This window comes from Pogoniulus pusillus, chromosome 39 (genome assembly GCF_015220805.1).
Source record: "Pogoniulus pusillus isolate bPogPus1 chromosome 39, bPogPus1.pri, whole genome shotgun sequence".
Taxonomy (NCBI): domain Eukaryota; kingdom Metazoa; phylum Chordata; class Aves; order Piciformes; family Lybiidae; genus Pogoniulus; species Pogoniulus pusillus.
Genome location: NC_087302.1, coordinates 5,488,379 through 5,504,171, shown reverse-complemented (window position 1 = coordinate 5,504,171; position 15,793 = coordinate 5,488,379). Strand labels below are relative to the sequence as shown.

At 50.0% G+C, this 15,793-nt stretch overlaps 1 long non-coding RNA gene across 1 annotated transcript in view; it reads left to right on the top strand.

Annotated features, from left to right (window-relative positions):
• The window catches only part of LOC135191500 (uncharacterized), a 95,120-nt gene extending 80,639 nt beyond the window's left edge, over nt 1-14,481 (top strand). Inside the window, exon 3 of the long non-coding RNA XR_010308834.1 lies at nt 14,296-14,481. This is a non-coding gene — a long non-coding RNA (uncharacterized LOC135191500). The remainder of the gene's footprint in view (nt 1-14,295) is intronic.
• Nucleotides 14,482-15,793: the final 1,312 nt, after the last annotated feature.

Sequence of the window (15,793 nt, the reverse complement as noted above, 5' to 3'; positions counted from 1 at the left end):
CCAGCAGCTTCTCCTCACCCTGAGCACAGCTTCACCAACAGCTTCTCCTCACCCTGAGCACAGCTTCACCAGCAGCTTCTCCTCACCCTAAGCACCCCAACCATCAACCCCTTGCCTGGGTGCCACTTCCCTGTGCTGAATGCATGTTTTATTGATCAGCTTGTGAATGTCCCTGAAGAGAAAGCCTTGAAGCTCTGGCTAGAGTGGGAGTGCACAGCCCCAGCTCTTTCAGTCTGTGCTCACAGCAGAGCTGCTGCAGCCCTCTGAGCATCCTTCCTCTGAGGTCCTTCCAAACCACAGCATCCCATGAAGAGAGAGACACTAATTCAGAGTGACTCTCCCTGTGAAGTTTCACGAGCAGCCTGTGAAGATGTTTTACAGACAGGAGGTCCTGTTGCAAAGGGGCTCTTGCAGATGCTGGCTCCCATAATGCAGGTTCACAGCTTTGGAGTTTGCTTCCATAAATCCTCTGTTTAGTCATTTCATGGGTTGTAAACGCCCAGGTGCTGAGTGCATAAATCTGCTTGTGGACACTCACCATGCCTGGAGCCTTCTGCCTGTCCCAGCCAGGTTGACCCTTTCCCTCCAAGCACGTTTACAACTCTGCTCACACTGCATTACAGCCTCTCTTTATTAGCAGCCAGTAATGGATTAATGCATTCCTCAGTGGGAAGCTTGCTCCTGACTATTACCTTGGACACTCATTTAGCTGAATTTGATAGTGACAACACATTGACATTGGTAAGGTTAATGATCCAATCCTTTATTTCATCAAACAAGTTGAACAACATTTAGTACATTGCTCATGATGTCCTGGAGAGCTGTCTCTGCTATTACTGTAATGGCACAATGGCATCTTTGCCCTTTAAGTAATTGGCACCGTGGAAATCTTCTCCAGATCCTGTCACAGTTGATTAGCATCACCCTGAATTACAGAAAACATTACTTTTATTTTCCTGTCCCAGCCCTTTCTGCTGGAAGGGAGGCAGAGTGGCATGGCCACACCTGGGAAACGCTGGCAACTCGAAAAGCAGAGAGACACAATCCCAGCTGGCACCTTGGCTTTGTGCGGCTTCAGTGTGTGCATCTCACCTGTTTAGGTCTTGGCTTTGTGGTTCCTGCTTTCTGCAGCTTGACTTTCTCATGCTTGGCTTTGTGATTCCTGCCTTTCTGCATCCTGACTTTCTGATGCTTGGCTTTGTGATTCCTGCCTTTCTGCATCCTGACTTTCTGATGCTTGACTGTGTGGATCCTGCTTTCTGCATCCTGACTTCCTGATGCTTGACTTTGTGATTCCTGCCTTTCTGCATCCTGACTTTCTCATTCTTGACTTTGTGATTCCTGCCTTTCTGCATCCTGACTTTCTGATGCTTGACTGTGTGGATCCTGCTTTCTGCATCCTGACTTCCTGATGCTTGACTTTGTGATTCCTGCCTTTCTGCATCCTGACTTTCTGATGCTTGACTGTGTGGATCCTGCTTTCTGCATCCTGACTTCCTGATGCTTGACTTTGTGATTCCTGCCTTTCTGCATCCTGACTTTCTCATTCTTGTCTTTGTGATTCCTGCCTTTCTACAGCTTGACTTTCTCATTCTTGGCTTTGTGATTCCTGCCTTCTGCATCCTGACTTCCTGATGCTTGACTTTGTGATTCCTGCCTTTCTGCATCCTGACTTTGTGATTCCTGCCTTTCTGCAGCTTGACTTTCTCATTCTTGACTTTGTGGATCTTGCCTTCTGGATCTTGGCTTTTTGGATCTTGACTTTTTTTGGATCTTGATGTTTTGGGTCTTGGCTTTTTAGGAACTTGATGGTTTGGATCTTGATGGTTTGGGTCTTGATGTTTTGGATCTTGCCTTTTTGGATCTTGGCTTTGTGGATGTTGTCTATTTTATGGAGGCTGTAGTGAGTTGTGTGTTGTTCTCTTTTCTCTAGTATCAGGTGATTGAATAAGAAGATGTGGCCTGAAATTGTGCCAGGGGAGGTTTAGGTTGGAGATTAGGAAAACTTTCTTTGCTGCAAGAGTGGTCAGGGGTTGGAATTGGCTGCTCAGGGAGGCGGTGGAGTCTCCATCCCTGGAGATGCTCTACAACTCTGTGGATGTGGAACTTGGGGACATGGTTTGATGGCCTTGCTGGTGTTGACTTGATGGTTGGATTTGATGCTCTTGGAGGTCTTCTTCAAGATCATACTTGTTAGAGGAAGGAGAAAACAAATCTGGGGATGATAGATTAGAGCAGCCTGACTCCTGTCTGCCTCCTCCACCAGACATGGTGATGCAATCCCTTTGCTTTTGTATTTGTCAGGAGTCTTCATGACTCAAAAGCAGACAATTCTCCATCTTCCAAGGAGGCTGGGAGATGAGAGGAAAGGAGCGTGGGCCGAGCTCTCTGCTCAGTGTGAGAAACAGTAGCAGGGCTCTGAAATTAGAACATCTGTAAAGAGAGAGGTGGCATTTGGTGGCAGTGACCCAGAAGAGAAGTAGTGCTTTCAGTAGGAGACTTGGAGGTGCAAAGCAGAACATCAGTTTTGTGTTCCTAGCAGCAACAAGAAAATTCTTGACTTTGGATTCATTTTGTCCTTCTCTCACCTTCCCCCTCTGTTTTAAATTACCTTTGATTGTACAACATCTGCTCCCTTCATGCCTGCATATGGCTGTCTCCTTAAATCTGCATTTCTGTCCAGGGACTGCATACAAATACCCAGCTGAGAGCTTGCTTTCAAAGATCTGATGAACCAACAGACCCTGGAAGAGAAGGATTGCTGCTAGCAGAGCTGGAAAAGCCAACAGTGGGGGAAGGAGAGATCTGTGTGGCAAACAGGGACACTGGCAGTCACAGAGTGGGTTGGGTTGGAAGGAACCTTCAAAGATCATCTAATTAAACCTCCTTGCCATGGGTGATGGAGTCACCAGCCCTGAAGGTGTTCAGAAACATGGACATGGCACTTCATGGTTTGATGGCCATGGTGGTCTTGTTCTGACAGTTTCTTTGTGGTGGTGCTCAGTAACAGTAGAAGGAACAAGAGGTGGAAGTTGGAACACAGCAAGTTCTGCCTAAACACAAGGAGAAACAGATTCACAGATTGCATTGGGTTGAAAGGGACCCTCAAAAGTCATCTTGTCCAACCCCTCTGCAGTCAGCAGTGACATCTCCAATGGGATCAGGCTGCCCAGGGTCACATCAAGTCTGACCTTGAATGTCTCCAAGGTTGTGGCCTCAACCACATCTCTGGGCAGCCTGTCCCAGTAAATTCACCACACTCATTGTGCAGAACTTGCACACAAACCTCCCAAGCTCCAGTTCCAAATCACAGGCCCTTCTAAACAGTCCCACTCCAACCCTCTTGGAGGTCCCCTTCAGATACTGAAAGGCAGCTCTAAGGTCTATGAACATAGAATCATAGGAACAAGCAAGTTGGAAGAGACCTCTAAGCTCATCCAGTCCAACCTAGCACCCAGCCCTGGGAGCTTCAGGTGGTTGTGGATCGCAATGAGTTAGAAGCATAGAAGCATAGAATCAGGCAGGGGAAGGGAGCTTCAGGTGGTTGTAGACAGCAATGAGTTGGAATCATAGAAGCATAGGATCAGGCAGGGGAAGGGAGCTTCAGGTGGTTGTGGATAGCAATGAGTTGGAATCATAGAAGCATAGAATCAGGCAGGGGAAGGGAGGTTCAGGTGGTTGCAGACAGCAATGAGTTGGAATCATAGAAGCATAGAATCAGGCAGGGGAAGGCAGGTTCAGGTGGTTGCAGACAGCAGTGAGTTAGAAGCATAGAATCAGGCAGGGGAAGGGAGCTTCAGATGGTTGCAGACAGCAATGAGTTAGAAGCATAGAATCAGGCAGGGGAAGGGAGGTTCAGGTGGTTGCAGACAGCAATGAGTTGGAATCATAGAAGCATAGAATCAGGCAGGGGAAGGCAGGTTCAGGTGGTTGCAAACAGCAATGAGGTCTGCCCTGAGCCTGCTCTTCCCCAGACTAAACCCTGCTTCGCTCAGCCACTCCTCTTAGGTCCTGTTTGCCAGACCTCTCCCCAGCCTCATTGCCCTTCTCTGCTCCCTCCACCTCCATTCCCCAGCTGAGCCTTTCTGGAGCAGCCTCTCCATTTGTCCCCTGCTTCCCCCAGCCCCCATTATTATGTAGAGTGATGCGGCAGGAGCTGTGCTCAGCACCTCTGCTCGGTGGCTCCCAGTGGGTTGAATTGTAGCCAGTGGCAGGGGGTGATAAATGTGCCGTGAGATGCCTTTTGCACAGCAAACTGCAAATTGCCTCAGCAGCAGGGCCCACAAAAGGTTCCTGCCGTGCAAATTTATCTCCCATTGTCGACCCCAAGGAGGAAAAGCAGAGAGGAGCAAGCATCCTATTTTTAAGAAGTCACATTTGATCTGGTTCAGGCTCAGGGTCCCAGAGTGTTCTAAAGGACTTGCTCCTGGCCGAGGCAAGGCTGAGAATGCTGCCCAGAGAAAGGGATTTATTCTTCACTGCAGCCTGGGTTCATGACCATGGAAGCATTTCAATTTGGAGCCACTTGGCTTTGAATAATATATTTCACCACAGTGAATGTTATGTCATCTAATAACTCCTGGGTGGGAGGAGGAGGAGGAGGGCTGGTGGCTGGTGAAGGGAAGAATGAGGCTGGTGGAGAGAAATCACCCTCTAAAGATTTCCCTGGCTGTTCTCTCCCCCCCCCAACCCTGAAAATGAAACTGAGGAGGAGGGGAGGAGAGATACCAGAGGGTTTGTCTGCCCACTCGGGAGTTCACGCTGCGCCTCCTCCCATCTGGCTCAGCCCTCAGATAGCAGCATGATGGACACTGCTGAGGAACACGAGGTGATGGATGTACAGTTGGAAACCTGCAGTGATGGATGGCAGCAGGAGGGAGAAGGGAGACGTTTGGTGATTGATTGATTGATTGATTGATTGATTGATAGCAGCACAACCTCAGTACCCACAGTTAAGGGGACGAGGCACCTCTGATAGATGGTACTGCTGAATACCTCTGTGGCTGATGCTTGCTTGTCATGTTTGCACTCCACTGTCCTCCAGTGTCAGCTAATGAATTACATGTGGATATTTGGGATGAGTTTGCTGGGAGGAGCCATTGCTGAGCATCCACTGCTGCAGAGCCAGGCTTGGATACCTCCTGGGTGAATGAAGTGTGGATATTTGGGATGAGTTTGCTGGGAGGAGCCATTGCTGAGCATCCACTGCTGCAGAGCCAGGCTTGGGCACCTCCTGGATGAATGAAGTGTGGATATTTGGGATGAGTTTGCTGGGAGGAGCCATTGCTGAGCATCCACTGCTGCAGAGCCAGGCTTGGGTACCTCCTGGATGAATGAAGTGTGGATATTTGGGATGAGGTTGCTGGGAGGAGCCATTGCTGAGCATCCACTGCTGCAGAGCCAGGCTTGGGTACCTCCTGGGTGAATGAAGTGTGGATATTTGGGATGAGTTTGCTGGAAGGAGCCATTCCTGAGCATCCACTGCTGCAGAGCCAGGTTTGGGTACTTCCAGGATGATTCTCCACTCATCTGAGCAGGACAGTGGGATTTGTGAGCATGTTTCCAGGAAGAAATCATAGAATGGTTTAGGTTGGAAGGGAACACAAAACTCAGCCACTTCCAACCCCTTGCCATAGGCACCTCCCACTAGAACAGGTCACTCAAGGACTCGTCCAGTCTGGCCTTGAGCACCTCTGGGGTGCTTCTGTGCTCCACAACCTCCCTGGGCAACCTGTGCCAGGGTCTCACCATCCTCACTAGAAAGAAGCTCTTCCTAACATCCACTTTCAATCTCCCCTCTGCCACTTCAAACCCATTCTTCCTTATCCTGTCATTACAAGACCTTGTCAATAGTCCCTCCCCAGTCCTCCTGGAGCCCCCTTCAGATCCTGGAAGGTCACTCCAAGGTCTCCTCCAAGCCTTCTCTTCTCCAGGCTGCAGAGCCCAAACTCTCTCAGCCTGTCCTCAGAGCAGAGCTGCTGCAGCCCTCTGAGCATCTTTGTGGTCTCCTCTGGACTGGCTCACACAGTTCCATGTCCTTCTTGTGTTGGGGGCTCCAGAGCTGCTCAATTGCCTTTAATTGTGTCCTCAGAGTTATTATTTGTATTCTAGCAGATGTTAGCATCCACCTCTGAGATGCAAGCTCTGCATTGCCAAGGAACAGGCAAACACAGCAGAGCAGCTCATGAGCATCCACAACTGAGAGACAAGGGTGGGAGGTGAAAACAGAGTACTGAGAGGCAGGGAAAATCATCTGGAAATAGCTGGTGGGTGAAAGGAAAAAAGCAAGGACTTGAATGGCAGCATCCACACACTGCTCTGTGCCTTCCTAATGCACCAAATCCCATGAAAATGCATTTTGCTTCTCTTCAGTTGCCTTCAAAATCAGGTTAACGGTGTCAGAATCTGCTGTGTGCTCTTCCAAAGCCTGTTAGGAGCTGCAAAGGGATTATTCTGGAATTAGGAGTGTGTCAAGGAAAGGAGCTTAGCTCTCCTTGCCTCAGTGTCCCTATTTGTCATACAATGGCAAGGAAATGCTTTAAAGCTGGGCTGAAGTCAGGCTTAATTTCTTAGTGTCATGCCTAATTAACTCTTCAAGATCCTTCCTCAGAAAGAGGATTATTAGAATCATAGAATCAGAGAATGGGTTAGGTTGGAAGGGACCTCAAAGCTCAGCCACTTCCCTGCCATAGGCAAGGACACCTCCCACTAGAACAGGTTGCTTAAAGTCTCATCCAACCTGGTCCTGAACACCTCCAGGGAGGTTGTGGAGCACAGAATCACAGAATGTTCCATTCCCCCCACTCCTATCACTACCTGGTAGGACTGATGAGGCCCCAAAGTCTGCACCCTGGTGAAATAGAAGCAGACTGAATTTTGGAGGGACCAAAGCAGCACTGGAATTCTTTGGGCATGGCAAAGTGGTCATTAATTAGGGATGGCATTGCAGGATGTGGTTTAATGGCCATGGTGGTCTGAAGTTGGTGGTTGGACTTGATGGTCCTAGGTGGTGTTAGAATCATAGAATCAACCAGGTTGGAAGAGACCTCCAAGATCATCCAGTCCAACCTATCAAGATCATAAGGTCAAGTCCAATAGATGATCCAACACCACCATGACCACATCCTGGAGTAATTAATCATAGAATGGGTTAGGTTGGAAGGGAGCTCAAAGCTCAGCCAGTTCCAACCTCCTACCATAGGCAGGGACACCTCCCACTAGAAGAGGTTGCTCAAGACCTCATCCAGCCTGGCCTTGAACACCTCCAGGGAGGTTGTGGAGCACAGAAGCACCCAATGTGATCAAAGATCACATTGGGTGCTTCTGTGCTCCACAACCTCCCTGGGCAACCTGTGCCAGTGTCTCACCCCCCTCAACCTGTGCCAGTGTCTCACCACCCTCCCTGCAAACAACTTCTCCCTAACATCCATTTCCCCTTAGGTTAGCTGCAAACAGATCAACCCTTTTCAGATCCTGGTGGGTTTTTTTTCCTACATTCACATCATGAAAAGTAAACACCAAGTTGGGTTTGGTTTGGTTTTCAAACAGCCCTTTATGCTGAAGCTTTATTTATCTCCTGCCTGTTTCCCAAGGACAGAGTGGGGAGAAAAAAAGATTCTCTCCTCTTCTTCATCTCAGATATCTTCATCTCAGATATCTTCATCTCTTTTCCCATGAAAATAATTCATGTCACTGAGAAGAAGGAGAAAAAAAAAAGAAGATCTAAAAAGAGGCTTCTGTGAATCACTGATGAGTCTTTGATGCTTAATGTGCTGTCCAGCTCAGGCACAGCCTTCTCTTGGAATTTAGTTTAACAAGAGAGTCTGATTTTTTTGTTGCTTCCCAGCATCATTAAAGTTTCCCCTTCAAATTTCACTTAAGGAGCAAATGAATGTTCTCCCAGTGTCATTAGAGTTCCCTTAGGGTCATTAGAGTCCCCTTCCTTTTTGCATGCCAGAAAGCCAGCCCCTTCCCTCCTGTGTTTGTCAATGATCTAATTTCTCTCATTAAGCTATAACAATTAGCCCCTGTACTCAGCACTGCTTAGGCCACACCTTGAGTGTTGTGTCCAGTTCTGGGCCCCTCAATTCAAGAAAGATGTTGAGGTGCTGGAAGGTGTCCAGAGAAGGGCAACAAAGCTGGTGAAGGGCCTGGAGCACAAACCCTGTGAGGAGAGGCTGAGGGAGCTGGGGATGTGCAGCCTGCAGCAGAGGAGGCTCAGGGCAGAGCTGATTGCTGCCTGCAGCTGCCTGCAGGGAGGCTGTAGCCAGGTGGGGTTGGCCTCTTCTCCCAGGTAACCAGCAATAGAACAAGGGGACACAGTCTCAAGTTGTGGCAGGGCAGGTCTAGGCTGGATGTGAGGAGGAAGTTGTTGTCAGAGAGAGTGATTGGCATTGGAATGGGCTGCCCAGGGAGGTGGTGGAGTCACTGTCCCTGGAGGTCTTCAAGAAAAGACTGTCTGGGGCACTTAGTGCCATGGACTGGTTGACTGGCTAGGGCTGGGGGATAGGTTGGACTGGATGATCTTGGAGGTCTCTTCCAACCTGGTTGATTCTATGATTCAAGCCCAGAAAGTGGCATTCAGGAGGACCGAAACGCCTCCATTAGTGCACCAAATGAAACGTGCTGTTCCGAGTAGAGAAGGCAAAAGTCAGTCATTATCTGTCTGTGATACAGGGAGGCAGATCATAAAGGAGGGTTTATGATCTCTGAAAGCAAATTAGAGGATATTTAAACAACACATCTCTCTCTGAAGGAGCCATAATTACAAAATCAGGTCAAAACGCAGAACAATCTCACCCTGCCCCAAGCTAATGTTACTTGAATAAGCTGAAATCTCTGCTAGGCTCTCTCAGAAGAAGGCTGCATTGGGGATGCAGCTGTTCTCTTTATTGTTTATCATCTGGACTCATAAACCCTTGTTAGTGTGTGCTGATACTTGTCAAATCCAGCCTCTGCTGTGCTTTATGCCTTGCTGATCTGGCTCCTGGCGCTGCCTGCCCACCGCTACTCAGCACAGCATCCCAGCATCCCAGCATCCCAGCATCCCAGCATTCCAGCATCCCAGCATCCCAGCATCCCAGCATCCCAGCACGGGGAGGGTTGGAAGGGACCTCTGCAGATCATCCAGTCCAAAGTCCCCTTCTTAAAGCAGGGGCACCCACAGAAGCTTGCCCAGGATCATAATGGCCAAGGGAAGCTCTCCAGAGAAGGAGACTCCACAGCCTCTCTGAGCAGCCTGCTCCAGGGCACCCTCACTCTGAAGAAGCTTTGCCTTAAGTTCAAGGGGAACCTCCTGGCTTCCACTCTGTGCTTGTTGCTCCTTGTCCAGTCCCTGGACACCACGTGCAAGACCCTGGCCCCCCATCCTCTTGCCCCTCACCCTTTAGCTCTTGCTGAGCACTGCTCAGATCCCCTCTGGGGCTGCTCTTCTCCAGGCTCAACACCCCCAGAGCTGTCAGCTTTTGCTCCTCACAGAGATGCTCCAGGCCCCCCCAGCATCTTTGTGACCCTCTGTTGGACTCTCCAGTAATTCCTTGTCCTTCTTGAACTGGGCAGCCCAGAACTGAGCCCAGTACTGCAGCTTAGAAGTCAAACAAATGCTCTTTCAAATCAGGAGAAAGGTCCTCAGTAAGCTTCATTTCCAGCCCTTTGCTGCAGCCTTTTCACTGATGTCTCTATTTTGCCTTTTCCCTTATTTAGGCATTCCCAGCAAACCTTTTCTTGAACACAGAGTTTAGGCTGGGCTTTGGCAAGACTCTTTGTATAATGTGCTGTGATTCCAGAGCTGAGCATCCTTGGTAGGTTTGAACACCCTTGGAGCTCTGGGAGCTGCTGGGGATGCAGCAGCCTGGTGTATTATGCAGCAGCTGGATGCATTTGGGTCCCAGCCTGGACCTAAACCTGCTGCCCCTGAAAGCAGTGGGATTTTTTTTTTCACCCAGCACTGGTGAGGATGTCACCAGAGAGCACATCCTGTGCTCAGGGCTGGCAGATATTACATGGGTTTGACAGACAGAGGGGAATTAGCTCCTAAATCCTTGAGTTCTCTTGTGCAGAGTTACCTCCAGTCCATCTTGTGGTGATTTTAATGACTTTTGTGGGGCAGGGACAGCTGCCAGCATAGCAGGGGAACCATGGGATGACAGCCACATTGAAGCTTGCAGGGAGGAAGGGTAGTGATCAGTTGGCAGTAACCATCAGACCAGCCTAGACCAAGTGTTTCAGATTCAGGACACCTCTTTGCTCCCTCCCTGCCACATGAGCTCGGAATCATCAAGCATTCAGCAAAAGACTTTTAAGTTTCCTGCTGGTTTAGCACAGAAGAGAATTCTGCTGATAAAAACAAAGGATGAGCTGATTCCCCAGACCTTCCTCTTCTCTAATCCTCTGTGACCCCCCACTCCCCAGTATGAAAAAAGAAATGGGCTGATTAAAGCAGCAGAAAATGTACTGTGGGAATCCTGTCGGTGTCTGCCCCTGAGGGAAGACTGAAATGGTCTAAAAGGTCTTTTCCCTGCTCTAATTTTGGTGAGTTTTTGTGATTCACTTTTGCTCTGCTGTGGGAATGGAGAGGGAAAAAAAAAAAAAGGAAAAGGCAAAGCACCTGGACAAATTGTTTCTGGCCCTGGGTACTAATGGGCAGAGGAATGTCAGAGCAGATGAAAATGAGGTCGTCCCTGGTGAAAGAGGACAGCTGAGGAGATCAGAGCACAGCCATCGACTCTGCCTGGCCTCTCATTAGCAGCCAGAGAAGGCTCCAGCTGATGGGAGAGCCCAGCAGTGCCACCAACTCAGATACATTCAGCAGAGGAGAAAATCTCCCTCCCCTCTTCCTCAGGGAGAGCCTGGCTTGATTTTCCTTTTCAATGAGAAAATCAGACATCTCCAAGCATCACATCCCAGCCTGGAGACTGCTCTTGAGCTTGGAGCAGAGGAGCCTGAGAGGTGACCTCATCAGTGGTTATAGTGATGTGCAAGTGAGTGGCAGAGGCTGGAGCCAGGCTCTGCTGGGGGATGCCAGTGCCAGCACAAGGGGCAGTGGTGGAAGCTGAGGCAGAGGAAGCTCCATGGAAACATGAGGAGGATTTTTTCCCTGTGAGGGTGCCAGAGCCTGGCACAGGCTGCCCAGGGGAGTTATGGAGTCTTCCTCTCTGGAGATATTCAGAACCTGCCTGGATGTGTTCCTATGTGATCTGCTCTGGGTGATCCTGCTCTGGCAGGGGGTTGGACCAGCTGAGCTTTGGAGGTCCCTTCCAGCCCCTGATGTTCTGTGATTCTGTGACCTTAAAGATGAGCCAGTCCCAGCCCCCTGCCATGGGCAGGGACACTTCCCACTAGATCAGGTTGCTCAGGTTGGAAGAGAGCTCCAAGCTCAGCCAGTCCAACCTAGCACCCAGCCCTACCCAACCAACCAGACCATGGCACTAAGTGCCCCAGCCAGGCTTGGCTTCAACATCTCCAGCCACAGCCACTCCACCACCTCCCTGGGCAGCCCATTCCAGTGCCAATCACTCTCTCTGACAACAACTTCCTCCTCACATCCAGCCTAGACCTCCCCTGGCACAGCTTGAAGCTGTGTCCCCTTCTTCTGTCCCTGGTTGCCTGGCAGCAGAGCCCAACCCCTCCCTTCAGGTAGTTGTAGCCAGCAATGAGCTCTGCCCTGAGCCTCCTCTTCTGCAGGCCAAATGTAGCTGCATCCTTGGAGGAACCACTGAGCAGCCTGTATCAACAAGCAACCTCTCTGCTCAGCTTTGCCCCTGGGCATCTCAGGATGTGTCTGCAAACATTAAATCTCAGGACTCCACAACCTGACAGGTCGATGCTGGGAGCAGGTCCTGAGCAGACTGAGAAGCAGATCAGATGGGTGATAACTGTGGGATTTATGGAGCTCTTTGCCTGTCTTGCAGAACAAATAATTGCAGCAGCAGGCATAAAATAATGAGAGATGTTTGTGCTGCATATTGTTTCCTCTTACTTTTATGGCACCTGACATCCAGTGCTTGTGCAGGACAGCACAACATTATTGAAGGAGTCATTTGTTATATGCTGGAGGTGAGAAATTCCCATCAGAGTTGAGCTCAACTGGAAATTGGAAAGTTTAATCCTCCCAGCTGTGCTGTGGTGCTGCAGCAGGACGTGGAACTGACAGGGGAGTTCAGAGGGAGGTGAGGGTTTAGCTCAGGCTGCAAGTGTGGGCAGCAGGACAAGGGAGGTTCTTCTGCCTCTGTGCTCAGCACTGCTCAGACCTCACCTTGAGTGCTGTGTCCAGTTGTGGGCTCCTGAATTGCAGAGAGATGTTGAGGTGCTGAAAGGTGCTTGGAGAAGGGCAGCAAGGCTGGGGAGGGGCCTGGAGCACAGCCCTGTGAGGAGAGGCTGAGGGAGCTGGGGGTGTGCAGCCTGCAGAAGAGGAGGCTCAGGGCAGAGCTCATTGCTGCCTGCAGCTGCCTGCAGGGAGGCTGTAGCCAGGTGGGGTTGGGCTCTGCTGCCAGGCAGCCAGCACCAGAAGAAGGGGACACAGCCTGAAGTTGTGCCAGGGGAGGTCTAGAATCACAGAATCAAGCAGGTTGGAAGAGAGCTCCAAGCTCATCCAGCCCAACCTAGCACCCAGCCCTGGCCAATCACCCAGACCATGGCACTAAGTGCCCCAGCCAGGCTTGGCTGCAACACCTCCAGGTCTAGGCTGGATTTTAGGAGGAAGTTGTTGACATAGAGAATGATTTGCATGGGAATGGGCTACACAGGGAGGTGGTGGAGTTGCCATCCCTGGAGGTGTGTTTAAGGACCATTTGGATGTGGTGCTTGGGGCTATGGCTTAAGGTGAATCTTGTAGAGCAGGGTTCTAGGTTGGACTCAGTGATCCTGAGGGGCTTTTCCATCTTGGCTGTTTCTGTGATTCTGTGATTCCCAACCATCCAAACCCAGCCCCAGAAGATGTGAGCACTGCTCCTGGGCTGTGTCTGCAGCACAGAGCAATAATGGTGAGCAAATACACTCCATCAGCAGCACAGAATGGTTCTTTCTTCAGGACAAGAGAGGGTTTTTTTTTCCTGCAGGGATTTTCATGCTGCCCTTTTATCAGCTGTACCCAGATTGAAGAATCCAGCAAGAATCTCTAGCTGCCTAGAGAAGTCCTAAATACCTCTCTGGTTTTTAATTGCCTGGCTTCTTTTCTGGGGAGCAGCCCTAGCAGGTACCTTTTCTTCCATTAAACAGTGTCAATTATTGTGATTAATTTTGTAGGTCTTATCAGGTCCATGCACACTTGTTAGTTAGTTAGTTAGTTTTGAAGCCTGTTCCCCTAAACAGGTCTTTTAATGGATTTCCAAGGGGAGGGAGGAAGGGAGGGGAAGTCACTGCCCATTTGAGATTCCTCAGTTTCCCTTAAAGCTGATCCCACAAATCAGTGTCATGAGTAGAGATCAGAGAGTCATAGAATCAGTCAGGGTTGGAAGGGACCACAAGGATCAGCCAGTTCCAACCCTCCTGTCATGGGCAGGGACACTTCACACTAGATCAGGCTGGCCACAGCCTCATCCAGCCTGGCCTTAAACACCTCGAGGGATGAGGCTTCCACAACCTCCCTGGGCAACCTGTGCCAGTGTCTCACCACCCTCACTGCAAACAACTTCTTCCTAACATCCACTTTCAACCTCCCCTCTGCCACTTCAAACCCCTTCCTCCTCCTCATTCTGTCATTACCAGACCTTGTCAGTAGTCCCTCTCCAGCCCTCCTGACCCCCCTTCAGATCCTGGAAGGCCACTCCAAGCTCTCCTCCAAGCCTTCTCTTCTCCAGGCTGCAGTGCTCCAACTCTCTCAGCCTGTCCACAGAGCAGAGCTACTGCAGCCCTCTGAGCACCTTCATGGCCAACAATATCTTTGCCTTGGGAAGAACAAATTTCCTTTGTGTTGGTACTTACCTGACTCCATCAAATGGATTTCAAATCCGATCCACTCTGGAGGATGAGGACAAACAGCTCAGCTTATGGGGTCTGAAACCAACCTATCTGGCCAGCAGCTTGCTGACATGAGCTGAAGTGAAAGCAGAGCCATGCAACAGCCCCTGGCAGAGCTTGATCCCCAGCAACCCATCCCCAAGATGAAAAGGAGCATCCAAAGTCAGAAGGCTTTGCTACAGCCTCCTATTTCCTTCGGTGTCTCTCCAGTTAATTAGTTATGCTCTTCTTGCAGTTAATTAGCTGAAAGAAAAACAGCCCTTTGTACTCAGCATTATAAATTAGAGTCTTTTACTGTCTTAGACTTTACAGGAGGTGACACTTTCTGCCTTTCCTTAGCAGGGTCACATTTCCATTTCGTGGAGGCTTGGAAGGAGTCTCAGTGAGCTGTGCTGTAGAGCCTGGACGTGGGGAGAAGCATTCAAAGTTACCCTGATTTCTTAACCAAAAAAAAAGATCATCAGAGGAGCTGGGAGAGGAAAAAAAAGGTATGTGAGGATCAAAGGCAATGAACTCTATTAAGAAAAGACTAAGTAATGAAAAAAAAGTTACTGAAGAAAAAATAATAATGCATGAAAGTGGCAAAAAGAGCTTCAGATGTTGCTAAGATCCCATCTGAACAGAACTGGTGAGCCTCAATTAGCAGGTGGGGAGATGACAGCAGGTTCCTGCAGTCACTTTTAAAGGGGTGAGAACATCAGAGAGGCTCAAGCTCAGCTGTTAAAGGGAAAGGCCTTGCTGACCTTTAATCCCCACGCTGGGCTAGAGCAAGCCACAGAGCTGGGCCAAGTGCACCAAATCCAACCTGGCTTTCAACACTCCCCAACTCCTGTGGGCAACTTGTTCCAGAGTCTCACCCCTCTCCTGGGGAAGAATCTCTTCCTAGTGTCTTGCCTCATAGAATCACAGCATTGCTTTGGTGGGCAAAGCTCTTAAAGATCATCCACTCCAACCATCAACCCAAGACCTCCATGGCCATTAAACCATGTCCCTAAGGGCCATGGCCACAGGTTTCTTGAACACCTCCAGGGATGGGGACCTCACCACTTCCCTGGGCAGCCTGTTTCAGTCTTTGACAACCCTTTCAGTGAAGAAGTTTCCTCTAGTCTCCAACCTAACCCCACTTTGAGCTGTGGAGTGTAAAGGACAAGAATCTACAAGTTCAACCATCAACCCAGCACCATCACACAGACTAAATCATGTGCCCAAGTGCCATGGCCACACCTTTCTTGGACTCCTCCAGGGATGGTGACTCCACCACATCCCTGTTCTAATCCCTGACCAATCTTTCCTTAAAGGAATCCAATTCCTTCCAGTTCAAAGCCTGGAGCAGAGCCCTGTGAGGAGAGGCTGAGGGAGCTGGGGGGGTGCAGCCTGCAGCAGAGGAGGCTCAGGGCAGAGCTCATTGCTGCCTGCAGCTGCCTGCAGGGAGGCTGTAGCCAGGTGGGGTTGGGCTCTGCTGCCAGGCAGCCAGGGACACAGCCTGAAGCTGTGCCAGGGCAGGTCTAGGCTAGATGTGAGGAGGAAGTTGTTGTCAGAGAGAGTGATTGGCACTGGAATGGGCTGCCCAGGGAGGTGGTGGAGTGGCTGTGGCTGGAGGTGTTGCAGCCAAGCCTGGCTGGGGCACTTAGTGCCATGGTCTGCTTGGTTGGGCAGGGCTGGGTGCTAGGTTGGGCTGGCTGAGCTTGGAGCTCTCTTCCAACCTGCTTGATTCTATGATTCTATGAAGCTGTCCCTGCCCATGGCAGGGGGGGTTGGAACTGGATGATCTTTAAGGTCCCTTCCAACCCAAACCATTCTATGAATCTATGAACCCATTACAGAAAGGAGTCTGAAG